Consider the following 11,812-nt stretch of genomic DNA (forward strand, 5'->3'; position numbering starts at 1 on the left):
TCAAGGTGGTTATCATGACAGGTATGTCAAGTTTCATCCACTCAGACCACGATTGGTTAGTAAAATTGGAATTAAAATATAGTACAGTCTTCTACTAAGATTTGTTTGAAAATGATAGAGGGGGCAAAAGAAAAGAAAAAAAAAATTAAAGATTAATTGTGTGGATTAACGAAAAATGAGGAGAACCTGACTAGATAATTTGAAAGTAGTTAGATTGAAATGATAGAAATTTCTTTTGTATATTAATATATTTAAAAAAATAAAACCTAAAATAAAATTTAAAATAATTTAATTAAAAAATAACTTTTAAAAATATAAACACAGTTTAATAACTTTTAAAAATTTAAAAATAATTTCAAAATAAAATAATTTATATTAATAAAATATTAATTAAATTAAATTATTTTATTTATTACTTTTAGGTTTAATTAGTAATTTGATTTTTATATTTAAATTCTTAATTCAGTTTGGTTAATATTTTTATTTTTGACTCAATTGAGTCTTTATTTTAAAAAAAAAAAATTGATGTGACTTATTATGTTAAATTGGTGTCTATACAATTTTGAAATACCATGTGTCACACACACACACGTGAGAACCTAGAAAATTTTATTTTAAAAGTGAGAGTGTTTTTTTTTAAATAATGAGACCTTAATATTATTTTAATAAATAAATACTTAATTATAAATAAAAATTTCATAAAAGGATCTCATTAGTCATTACTTAAAAATATTCAATTTCTCTAAAAACAATGTTACAGGAAACCTCTGCCTTCTCTCTAAGATATCTCACGATTTTCTCCTCTGTATGACGATCAGAGATTACGAGAGTGATCCTTGCAGAGAGATCTCGAAGTCCATTCGATCAATTCCCTCTATGGAGTAAGTCAGTGTTCAATCCCTTCTCCGTCAATTCTTGTTCCCCTTACATGTGACTAGTGAAGGATCGTTCGTAGATTCTGAGGTTGCCATGTGAATTTCCTATTATCGGTGGTTTTGATGGAGTACCCTGATTTTGTTTGAGTACTATCTTGATTGAATTTTGCGTCAAGTAGCATAATGTGGGCTTAGAATCATTGTTGGTGTTAAGGCTTTCGATCAGGTAAGGAAAGCTAATTACTATTAGGTCTGATGAATGCTATCACATGTTCATTGGTATTTAAAATTTAAAAGTTGATTGTTGTAAGTTGCTAAATTGGGTGTGCTGGTGTGAATTGAATTAGAACTGCATTGTGTGAATTATTGTTGCAAATGAGAATATGAGTGCCTGATTCATTACCCCAATTGGTATCGACTACTACAACGTAAAATTTCTTTTAAAAACCCAGTGCTAGTGGTGAAAATACCAATTTGAGTCATGAATTATACAGGTATCAAATTCGCCCAAAAACCAAAAATGGGATGTTCTCTGATATGGCGCTCAGCGTTGGACGAGCAGTGCTTGAGCACTGAAAAATGCGAACCAAATGGCGCTCAACGCTAGCCGAACGGTGCTTGAGCGTTGGGACCTCTACAGGTTTGGAGGAATTTTAATTTAAGGACGCTAAGCGTTGCACCTGGCGCTAAGCGTTGAAAATTGTGAGGTGATTGGCACTCAACGCTGAAGTTTGGCGCTGAGCGATGGTTGTTCTGATTTACTGGTTATTTTTATCTGAGTGAATATAATTAATATGATTGTTTGAATCCTATGAAATATGTTATCTTGGAACCAAATGATTATGAGTTTGAGATTGGTTTGTTGTGGTTATGTTTAAAGAATTTCAAGGAGAAATTCTATGTGGAAGTGTAGTGTGTAAATCAACATAAGGATTCATTATTAGATTGCTATCCTTTCTCTAATTACTACTCAAACTCAAGTAGAGTAGGGTATATTATGTGGTGAAGAGATGAAGGAGATCCTAGTTGTTAGATTAGATCAAGTCTTAGGCACAAAGGGGATTTACCTTGTTAATGGTTGGGTGATAACCCCTTGAAGCAAAACTCTGCAGAGTTTGGGAACCATTCACAGGTGCAGGCTACCAAGGGATTCGATGTTTGATGTGTGTATCCGGATAGTCGAGTCAGTGTTTGTTATTTATATGCACAAGTGGTTATGTGTGAGGTGCGCTGGCATGATAATTATGAGTTAACTTGCATGGTTGTAAAATTTATTAATACATTAGCTTACCCTTTATTTCTTGTTTGTTGTTGTGGCCGGTTGTTACCTTTTTGCGAAGATCACGTAATTGTGTGAGCAGATGGGTCTACAAGTGAAGATACTCCTCTCAGTGGTAGTCATGATACTGATTAGTAGAGCTTGGCACTAGGAAAAGATAGTCTTTTTGGATGCTTAAGACTAGTCTCTCTTTTTGTTCAGCAAAGCTGGTTGTGTATATTTTTTACATCTGCTATAGTTGTTCTTTTGGGATGATTGTAACAATATTTTTAATATTGTAGTCACTATCTATTTTGTAGTATCATTTGCTAATATTGTGTTTAGTAGTTTCATGACTATTAAATGGGATGTTACATAACATATCAAAATTTGAATCATATTCTACTTTGGAATTCTCTTATTTTTGACACATGACACCGTAAAAAATAAAAATGATTTAAGTTTTGACATATACCTTAATCTTGACATATAATACTTTAAAAAAAATTAATATTAATTTATTGAAAAAAATCGTATTGAGTATTTATTTATTTTCTTTTTAAAAGATAGAAACTCAACCAAATATTTTTGGAAAATTAAAACACACATTCACCTTCATTTTTCATTTTTAGAAGCAAACACAACCTCACACGTTAGAATAATTTCATAATTCACCTTGAAAATTGTGCATCGATGGGATGAAAACGTCTAAAATCAATCCACAATCAAATCCCAACAAGTTTGGTGGTGAAAAACGTTCAAAACTCTGGAGGAGGTCGGAATGGTGGTCGCCGGCAGGGAAGGATCGCGAAACAATGAGCGCGACGAAACAATGTAGGGTTTCTGTGTTTTGCACAGAGATAACAAAAAATTGACATCGGGGGATGATGGGTCAAACGTTACTTAACGTTGGTGTTTTTGGGGTCCGACATCACCTGACGTCGGGGGCTGAGGGGTCATACGTTAATTTTTAAATAACGTCGGGGTTTCGTGGGGCAGACATTAAATTACGTTTGTTCTAGAATGGGCAGACGTTAAAAAAGTCAAATAATTTACAAAAATGCCACCAATCATTTTTAACGGGAGACTTTGTTTGGGCAGACGTTATAGGGGCGACGTTATAGGGATTTTTTGTGTTAGTGATCGTGTTAGTCACATCCATCAAATATTATTAAATGGTGTCCTTTTATAGTCTTGTTTGTCAAGAAATTCCAAAATTATAGTGTAAGATCTCTTTTTTGTTTTAAAAAGGTTTGGGTTGGTTTTATTAAAGGGCCTAGTGTCAGCCCACTTCTTAACCGCAGAATCCCCCTCCCAGCCACTCACTCTCATTATGTCTCCTTTTCAGAAACAGTTTCCCTTCTCTCTCACAATTTTGAAGCTGAAAGCTCTGCTAGGGCATAAGCTTTTTCCTCCTCCGAGCTTAGTGAACGATCTTCCTCCACCTCTGTAAGTTGTATTTGTGTCGTGGTGCTCTTTTGGGGCATGTTGTTGGGTTAACATCTGATAAAGGATTGATCCCTACCAAGGATGATGGCCCATGGCACATGCTTAGAAGAAAGGGAGTTCCTTGATCCCTTCCTTTGCTTTTATTTTCTTTAGTTTAAAACTCCTTTAAGTTGGCTTGGTTGACTATTGTTGAGTTGACTTGTTAACCTTGATTTTGGGTTGACTTGTTGACTCAAAAGATTAGCTTAACCTTAAACCAACATGCTAATAAATTCCTTAATTTGCTTTTGTAGGAATAAGAAAGGAGGAGGACCACATAGGAGACACTTGGCGTCCTAAGGAAGAGAGAGAAGGAATAAGACTTTCTATAAGCATCTAGAAAGAGGAGGCCCACATGCCTTGGACACCAAGTCTTCTAGAATGTTCTAAAACCTTCCTTTGGGAGCCTTGGCCATGAAGACTTGCCACCTAGATGGCTTGGACGAAAATTCACCCATGTGCACCCTAGGATGACCTACTTTCTAGAACATGCTAGGTTTCTTTTGTAATCCTTTAACTTAGTGGTTTTGCTAAGGGGTCCCTAGACTTGTCTATTTAAGGGGACCTCTAACACTAGTACAAGGGTTGAACATTTTGGAGAAATTATACACTTTGTGTTTCAACCTTTTGTGAGAGCATTCCTCCTTAGGGAGTGGAGTTCTTTCAAGCCTTATCTTGCTTTGGCAAGTGGCGGCATACACCACTCATCTTCAAGGTTGTCATGGCTTCTTCCAGCCTAGCCTTGTAGTGGCGTGAATCCTCCATTCTTCCCATTTCCCTTATTTTTCATTTTATGTTTCTTTACTCTTCTTGGTTTATATTGTTTCTATTATATGTTTTTCCTTTTTGATTTCTTACTCCCCATCAATCCATTCTCCTCCTCTCTAGAACCTTGGAAAGGAACCTTCACATCTAGATAGCTTGCTATCTTAATGTCCAGTGGGGATTTCCTTGGTTTTCTTAATCAACTCACACCATATTCAATAATCTTAAAAAGGAACAAGATAATCCTTCATCATTTGGTATCAGAGCTTTGGTTGTTCTTGAATATGGTGTTTTAATGTTCTAACCTTGTCTTGTGTATCTATCTTTGAATGGTCCACATAAAAACAATGCTGGTAGAAACTGTTCACGATTTTAAAAGATTAAATTGCACCTGCTCAGTGGTCCAAAAATTACGTTCTTGATGTCCAAAGAAAGCTCTGTTAGTCTAGTTTTTAACAAAAAAAGAACCAATGCATTTGGAGTTCTGTGGAGTGATTTATGATTGAAATAGTGAGCAAAGGTCAGAGCTGCCGAGATCACCGCGAATCAATGTTTTTCAGGTTATGTTGGGCAGTTTTTGCTACTGTTTTTGTTACTCTTCTTACTCCTAAATGTGGTTGGATAACATGTCTTTGGATGCTTAGTCTTTGAGCCTCAAATCCATGAGTTTAAATGCATGATAGCCACATGTTTGTGTCTTTGTGTATGTCATGTTGAGTCTTTAAATGTGTCTAACTTTTGCTTGAGTCATATGTCATATGCTTCTTTGAGTTTTCTTATTCTTGTTTCTAAGTATTTGAGCTATTGCATGAGATCTATGCCTTTTGTTGTAGCATGCTCCTTGAAATTGATTTTGACCTAATTTTAAGGAACTAAGTGTTCAAGACACCCTAAAACATCCTTCTCATCATTTTAAGTACCTAGTTTTGAAAAGAAAAAGTGTTTTCAAGACCAAAAACAGTTTGGCCGAGAGCTAATGTGTTGCTTGGTGAATCCATTTGGCCATTTTTACTAGGTGTTATGCTACCAAATTTTATACTTGGATTTTGGGTGATATTGGCAAATTAGTTCCATGCTTTAACTTGGTTATCATCTTTCTTGGTGTATGCATAATTTGAGGTATAATCTTGGCTTGTTCAAATGCTTTCCATAGAGTCTTTAAAAGTGTTTTTCATTGCTTTAGTCTTGTTCAAGTTTTGTCTTTAAAACAAAATTTCCTTAGAAGTTAAACTTTCTTGTTTAAGTACTTTTATTGCTTGTCTTTAGGTTCTTTGTTTTGTCTTAGTAGTTTTCTTCCTTTGCTTTCTTTTGAGTGTAGTGGCCAAGCCACTTTGAACTTGTCTTGAACTGCGCTTCGCCTGGCGAGAGTATGGCGGCAGTGTGAGTGGGAGTGATGAAGGCACGAGAATGGGTTCAAATTTGGGATTAGGGTTTGAATTTGAGAGAGATTGGGAATTAGAGAGTGAGATTGAGAGTTAGGGTTTTGAAAGTGGTGAGGAATGAGAGTAAGGCGCTAGGCGGGAGTAATAAGGGGGTAAGGGTTTGGGCCAGGTCAAAACACAATTTAAAAGGTCCATCAGCTCGCGCAGCAGTACCGCCTGGCGGTAGGTCACCAACCGCCAAGCGGTATACCAGTAAAATGCCACTGGACCTCTTTTTCTGGTATGGCGCCAGGCGGGCGCTAGGGAGCCGCCAGGCGGCTGGCTCCTGGAATGCTTCCAGTGGCTTATTTGACAGATGGCGCCTGACGGGAGGGAATGCACCGCCAGGCGGTTAAGCTGCAGGGGTGGATTTTTTTGTGTTTTTGGGTAGTTGGGTTGGTTTTTGACTCAATTGTGCTCCCACCAACCTTTCACTCTTGCACACATACTTTTTCAAGCTTTTCAACTTCAAACCAAGCATTCACACTCAAGCAAAACATTCAATTCACTTAACAAATACATAACTTAATTTAAGACATGCTTTCACTACACAACTATGCTACTCCTATTCTCACAAACAACCAACTTTACACTATCACAATCTATGATGCATAAATGTTGAACTCAATTTAAAATGCAACAACAAGCACATGCTATCACATCCTAAAATTAACTATGCATGACAACACTCAAAGTTATGGTACCACATGTTCACAAATGCAAATTTAACACAAAGTTCAACATCTCAACAACAAAACAATCATACTAACACAATTCACACATGCATACAAACATCATACTGAATTGAAAACGAAAATTAAAAGCTAAGATGAGTTTAGAGCACTGGGTTGCCTCCCAGGAAGCGCTTGTTTAACGTCACGAGCCTGACGGGTAAGGACTCTAGGCTTCACTGAGGTGCATGACGGTGGTCATCCTCAAAACTTCACCACCCAAATAAGGCTTGAGCCTTTGGCCATTCACTACCCAACTCCTTTGTAAGGAAGGGTCTTCAATTTCAATTGCCCCATAAGCTTTCACCTCTTTGATGGTAAATGGGCATGACCACTTGGATTTCAACTTCCCTGGGAATAATTTGAATCTTGAGTTAAACAGAAGCACTTGTTGACCGGGTTTGAAGTCTCTTTTCACCAACTTCCTATCATGATAGGCCTTCACTTTCTCTTTATAGCTCTTGGAGGACTCATAGGCATTGAGGCGCATTTCTCCCAACTCATGAAGTTGTAGCTTCCTCTTCTCCCCCAACAAGGATGGATCAAAATTCAAGAACTTCATGGCCCAATAGGCTTTGTGCTCCAACTCCACCGGAAGATGACAAGCCTTCCCATATACCAATTGGAATGGAGTCAACCCAATTGGAGTCTTGAATGCAGTCCTATAGGCCCACAGAGCATCGTCTAACTTAATAGATCAATCCTTTCTTGAGGAAGAAGTTGTCTTCTCAAAGATCCTCTTGATTTCTCTATTTGACACCTCTGCTTGTCCATTTGACTGAGGATGGTAGGGAGAGGCAACTCTGTGTCTGACATTGTAGTGCTCCAAGACTTTCTTCAACTGAGTGTTGCAGAAGTGAGAACCTCCATCACTTATCAAGACTCTTGGGACACCAAATCTGGAGAATATGTTCTTCTTGAGAAACTTGATGACTGTCTTAGCATCATTTGTGGGCGTGGCAACAGCTTCCACCCATTTGCTGACATAGTCCACAGTCAACAAGATATACTCCTTAGAGAATGAGGAAGGCAAAGGGCCAATGAAATCAATACCCCAGCAATCGAACACTTCAACCTCGAGTATGTTCTGCAAAGGCATTTCATTCCTTCTGGAGATACTCCCTGTTCTTTGGCACTTGTCACAGTGTTTCACATGTGCATGAGAATCCTTGAAAATGCTCGGCCAATAGAACCCAGATTGTAGAACCTTTGCAGCTATTCTTTCTCCACTGTAGTGTCCTCCATAGGGTGAATTGTGGCAGTGCCACAAGATATCTCTTGCCTCCTCTTCAGACACACATCTCCTCAACAGATTGTCTGCCCCAATCTTGAAAAGATGAAGATCATCCCACACATAGTATTTTGCTTCCCTGAATAGCTTCTGTTGCTGATGCCAACTCATATCCTCAGGAACAACTTGAGTAGCCTTAAAGTTTGCCATTTCTGCAAACCAAGGTCTATTAGATACTAGGAGCAACTTTTCATCAGGGAATTCTTCTAACACTTCATGCTCTAGTGTGGTCACCTCTTCATTCACCAGTCTTGACAGATGGTCTGCCACTTGATTTTCACAACCCTTCTTGTCTTTAATCTCAAGATCAAATTCCTACAACAACAAAATCCACCTAATGAGTCTAGGTTTAGAATCAGGTTTAGTAAGCAAGTATTTGATTGCAGCATGATCAGTGTAAATCACTACTTTAGAACCAATGAGATAAGAACGAAATTTTTCCAAGGCATACATTATTGCTAGTAACTCCTTTTCAGTAGTTGCATAATTCACTTGATGTTCATTAAGGACTTTACTAGCATAGTGTATAGAGTGAAAAATTTTATTCTTTCTTTGCCCCAAAACAGCCCCAACCGCATAATCACTTGCATCACACATAAGTTCAAAATCAAGTTCCCAATTAGGTGCAATGATTATAGGTGCGGAGACTAGGCTGGTTTTCAAAAAATTGAAAGCATTTAAACATTCAGCATCAAAATTAAAGGAAATATCCTTATTGAGCAAGTTGCTCAATGGCTTGGCTATCTTGGAGAAATCCTTGATGAAGCGTCGGTAGAAACCCGCATGTCCAAGAAAGCTTCGGATTCCCTTCACATTTGTTGGTGGTGGGAGTTTCTCAATGACATCCACCTTTGCTTTGTCCATTTCAATGCCCTCGGAAGATACTTTGTGGCCCAAGACAATCCCTTCAGTCACCATGAAATGGCATTTCTCCCAATAGAGGATGAGATTGGTTTCAACACATCTCTTGAGCACAACTTCCAAATTTGCCAAGCAAAGATCGAATGAACTTCCAAACACCGAGAAGTCATCCATGAAGACCTCTATGCACTTCTCCACAAGGTCGGAGAAAATAGCCAACATGCATCGTTGAAACGTGGCTGGTGCATTGCAAAGCCCAAATGGCATCTTTTTGTAGGCATAGATACCAAAAGGGCAAGTGAAGGCAGTCTTCTCTTGGTCTTTAGGGTCCACCACAATCTGGTTATAACCAGAATAGCCATCCAAAAAGCAATAGAAAGCTTGACCCGCCAATCTCTCTAACATTTGATCCATGAAAGGAAGAGGGAAGTGATCCTTCCTTGTGGCCTTGTTCAGCTTCCTGTAGTCTATGTACATCCTCCAACCGGTCACGGTTCGTGTGGGTATCAACTCATTCTTATCATTACGAACCACTGTCATGCTGCCTTTCTTGGGAACCACTTGCACTGGACTCACCCATGCACTATCAGAGATTGGGTAGATAATTCCAGCATCTAGGAGTTTCAATACCTCCTTTCTCACCTCCTCTTTCATCACAGGATTCAACCTTCTCTGAGGTTGTGCCACTGGCTTGAAATCCTCCTCCATGAAGATTTTATGCATGCAGTAGGAGGGACTGATTCCCTTCAGATCAGATATGGACCAACCAATGGCTCCTGAGTTGACTTTTAACACCTCAATCAACTTTTCTTCTTCTAAGGGTGATAAGGAGCTATTGATAATCACAGGTTTGTTGCTACCCCCTTCAAGAAACACATACTTCAAATGTTGGGGCAACATCTTCAACTCCACTTTTGGCTCTGTGACTTCATTCTCACCCTTCAAGTCTTCCATCTTCGCCTCATGAGGAGGGATTTCCTTCAAAGCATCAAGATTGGCTAAGCACTCATCAATCTCTTTCTCCTCCTCATCATTGAGAGTCTCAAAGGCATCAAGTAGAGCTTTCTCTAGAGGGGATGAGGTGTGTAGATCTTTCTTGGAGCTCATGAGCACTTCATCAAGCATATCAACTCTGAAACATCCTCCAATATATTTTGGGTGAGACATGTCTTCAAAGACATTGAAGTTCACTTCTTCATCTTGAACTCTCACTGTGAGTTTGCCATCATCAACATCAATTAGCACTCTTGCAGTCTTCATAAATGGCCTCCCCAATATGAGAGGAACTTCAACATCCTCCTCCATCTCCATTATAACAAAGTCCACTGGGAATAGGAACTTGTCAACTTTAACTAGCACATCCTCCACTACTCCGTGGGGGTATTTGATTGACCTATCCGCCAGTTGCAATGTCATTTGAGTGGGCTTGATTTCCAACTCCCCAATCTTCTTGAGCATAGAAAGAGGCATCAAGTTGATGCTAGCACCCAAATCAAGTAAGGCCTTCCCCACAGCTAGGCTCACAATTGTGAATGGAAGTGTAAAGCTGCCAGGATCCTTAAACTTTGGAGGCAACATCTTCTGAATGATAGCACTGCATCCAGCCTCTAGTTCTATGGTTTCCTCTTCAATAAATCTTCTCTTCTTTGTGAGGAATTCCTTCGTAAACTTTGCATAGGTTGGCATTTGCTCCAAGGCTTCTGAGAAGGGAATATTGATTTGAAGCCTCTTGAAAATGTCCAGAAACCTTGCAAATTGCCTTTCTTTGTCTTTCTTAGAAGGCTTAAGAGGATATGGGAGAGTCTTCACTGGTGGTGGCTTTATTGCCACTTCCTTCTTTGAGTGTAGCCTTGCCTTGTTACTTTGGGAGAGTGATGTAAACACTTGGGTCACATTTTGGGTTGGAATTGGTCTCGGTTTTCATGTTGTCTAACCCCTAATTCATTTATTTTGTCTCGGATTTGAGTGTTTTTGTTGTAGGAATCATGGCAAGTTCATCAAATGCACGTACACCAAACAAAAACAATACATTGATGAGATTGCTTCGGGATTTGGAGTTGTCTAGGAAGGAGGCCTTTGAACAATTGAGAAACGACAAGGAGCAAAGTGACCTAAGAATCCAAGAGCACATTCAAAGGCTTGAAGCTAAAGAGCAAGAAAGAGGGGCTAGGAAAAGAGGGCATTTTAGGCGCAACCCATCACAAGAGAAGCAAACTCCAAAGATTCCTAAGTTCTATGGAGGAAGTGATCCCAAAATCTTCCTTGATTGGGAAGCTAAAGTTGATCAAATTTTCAATGAAAATCATGTAAAGGATCAAACACAAGTTGATCTAGTAGTGTTAGGATTTTTTGAGTATGCCAAAACTTGGTGGCATAAAGTTTGTAAAAATTATGACCAAGGGCCACCCGCGGCTTCTTGGATGGACATTAAAACTCTTATGCGCGCTAGATTTGTTCCTCCCTCCTATAGGAAGGAACTTCTTTTGAAGCTCCAAAGGCTTCACCAAGGTCCTATGTGTGTGAGTGAGTACTTTAAAGAATTAGAGTCTCAAATGTTTAGGGTTGGAATAAAAGAAACTAACAAAGAAAAAATGAAAAGGTTTGTGAATGGTCTTAGGAGAGACATACAAGACCAAGTAGAGTTGTATGAGTACTCCACTCTTCAAAATGTTTTCACACTTGCTCTTAGGATTGAAACTCATTTGAAAAGAAAGAATAGGGCAAGGAAGAGTTACTCACCCAACCACTACTATAGTCACTCATGGAAGGGAAAAGCTAAAGAGAAACATGATAAATTTCCTTCTAAGTCTCACCAAGCACCATCAAGTAAAAATAAGTTACCAAGTGGTCACACTCACCATTCCACTTCTCAAAGATCAAGTTCCATTAAATGTTTTAAATGTTTGGGGTATAAACACATTGCTTTGAATTGCCCAATCAAGAGGACAATGATCTTAAAGAAGAGTGATGATGAGAGTGAACATTTTTCTTCCCCTTCCCCCCAAAATACTTCTTCCCACACTTCTTCAATTGAAAGGACTAAACCCTTTGAAAGTGGATTGTTAATGGTAAGGCGCCAACTAGGGCAAGTTCCCAAAGAACTTGATCCTTCTCAAAGACAA

Source organism: Vigna unguiculata, chromosome 7 (assembly GCF_004118075.2).
Source record: "Vigna unguiculata cultivar IT97K-499-35 chromosome 7, ASM411807v1, whole genome shotgun sequence".
Classification (NCBI taxonomy): domain Eukaryota; kingdom Viridiplantae; phylum Streptophyta; class Magnoliopsida; order Fabales; family Fabaceae; genus Vigna; species Vigna unguiculata.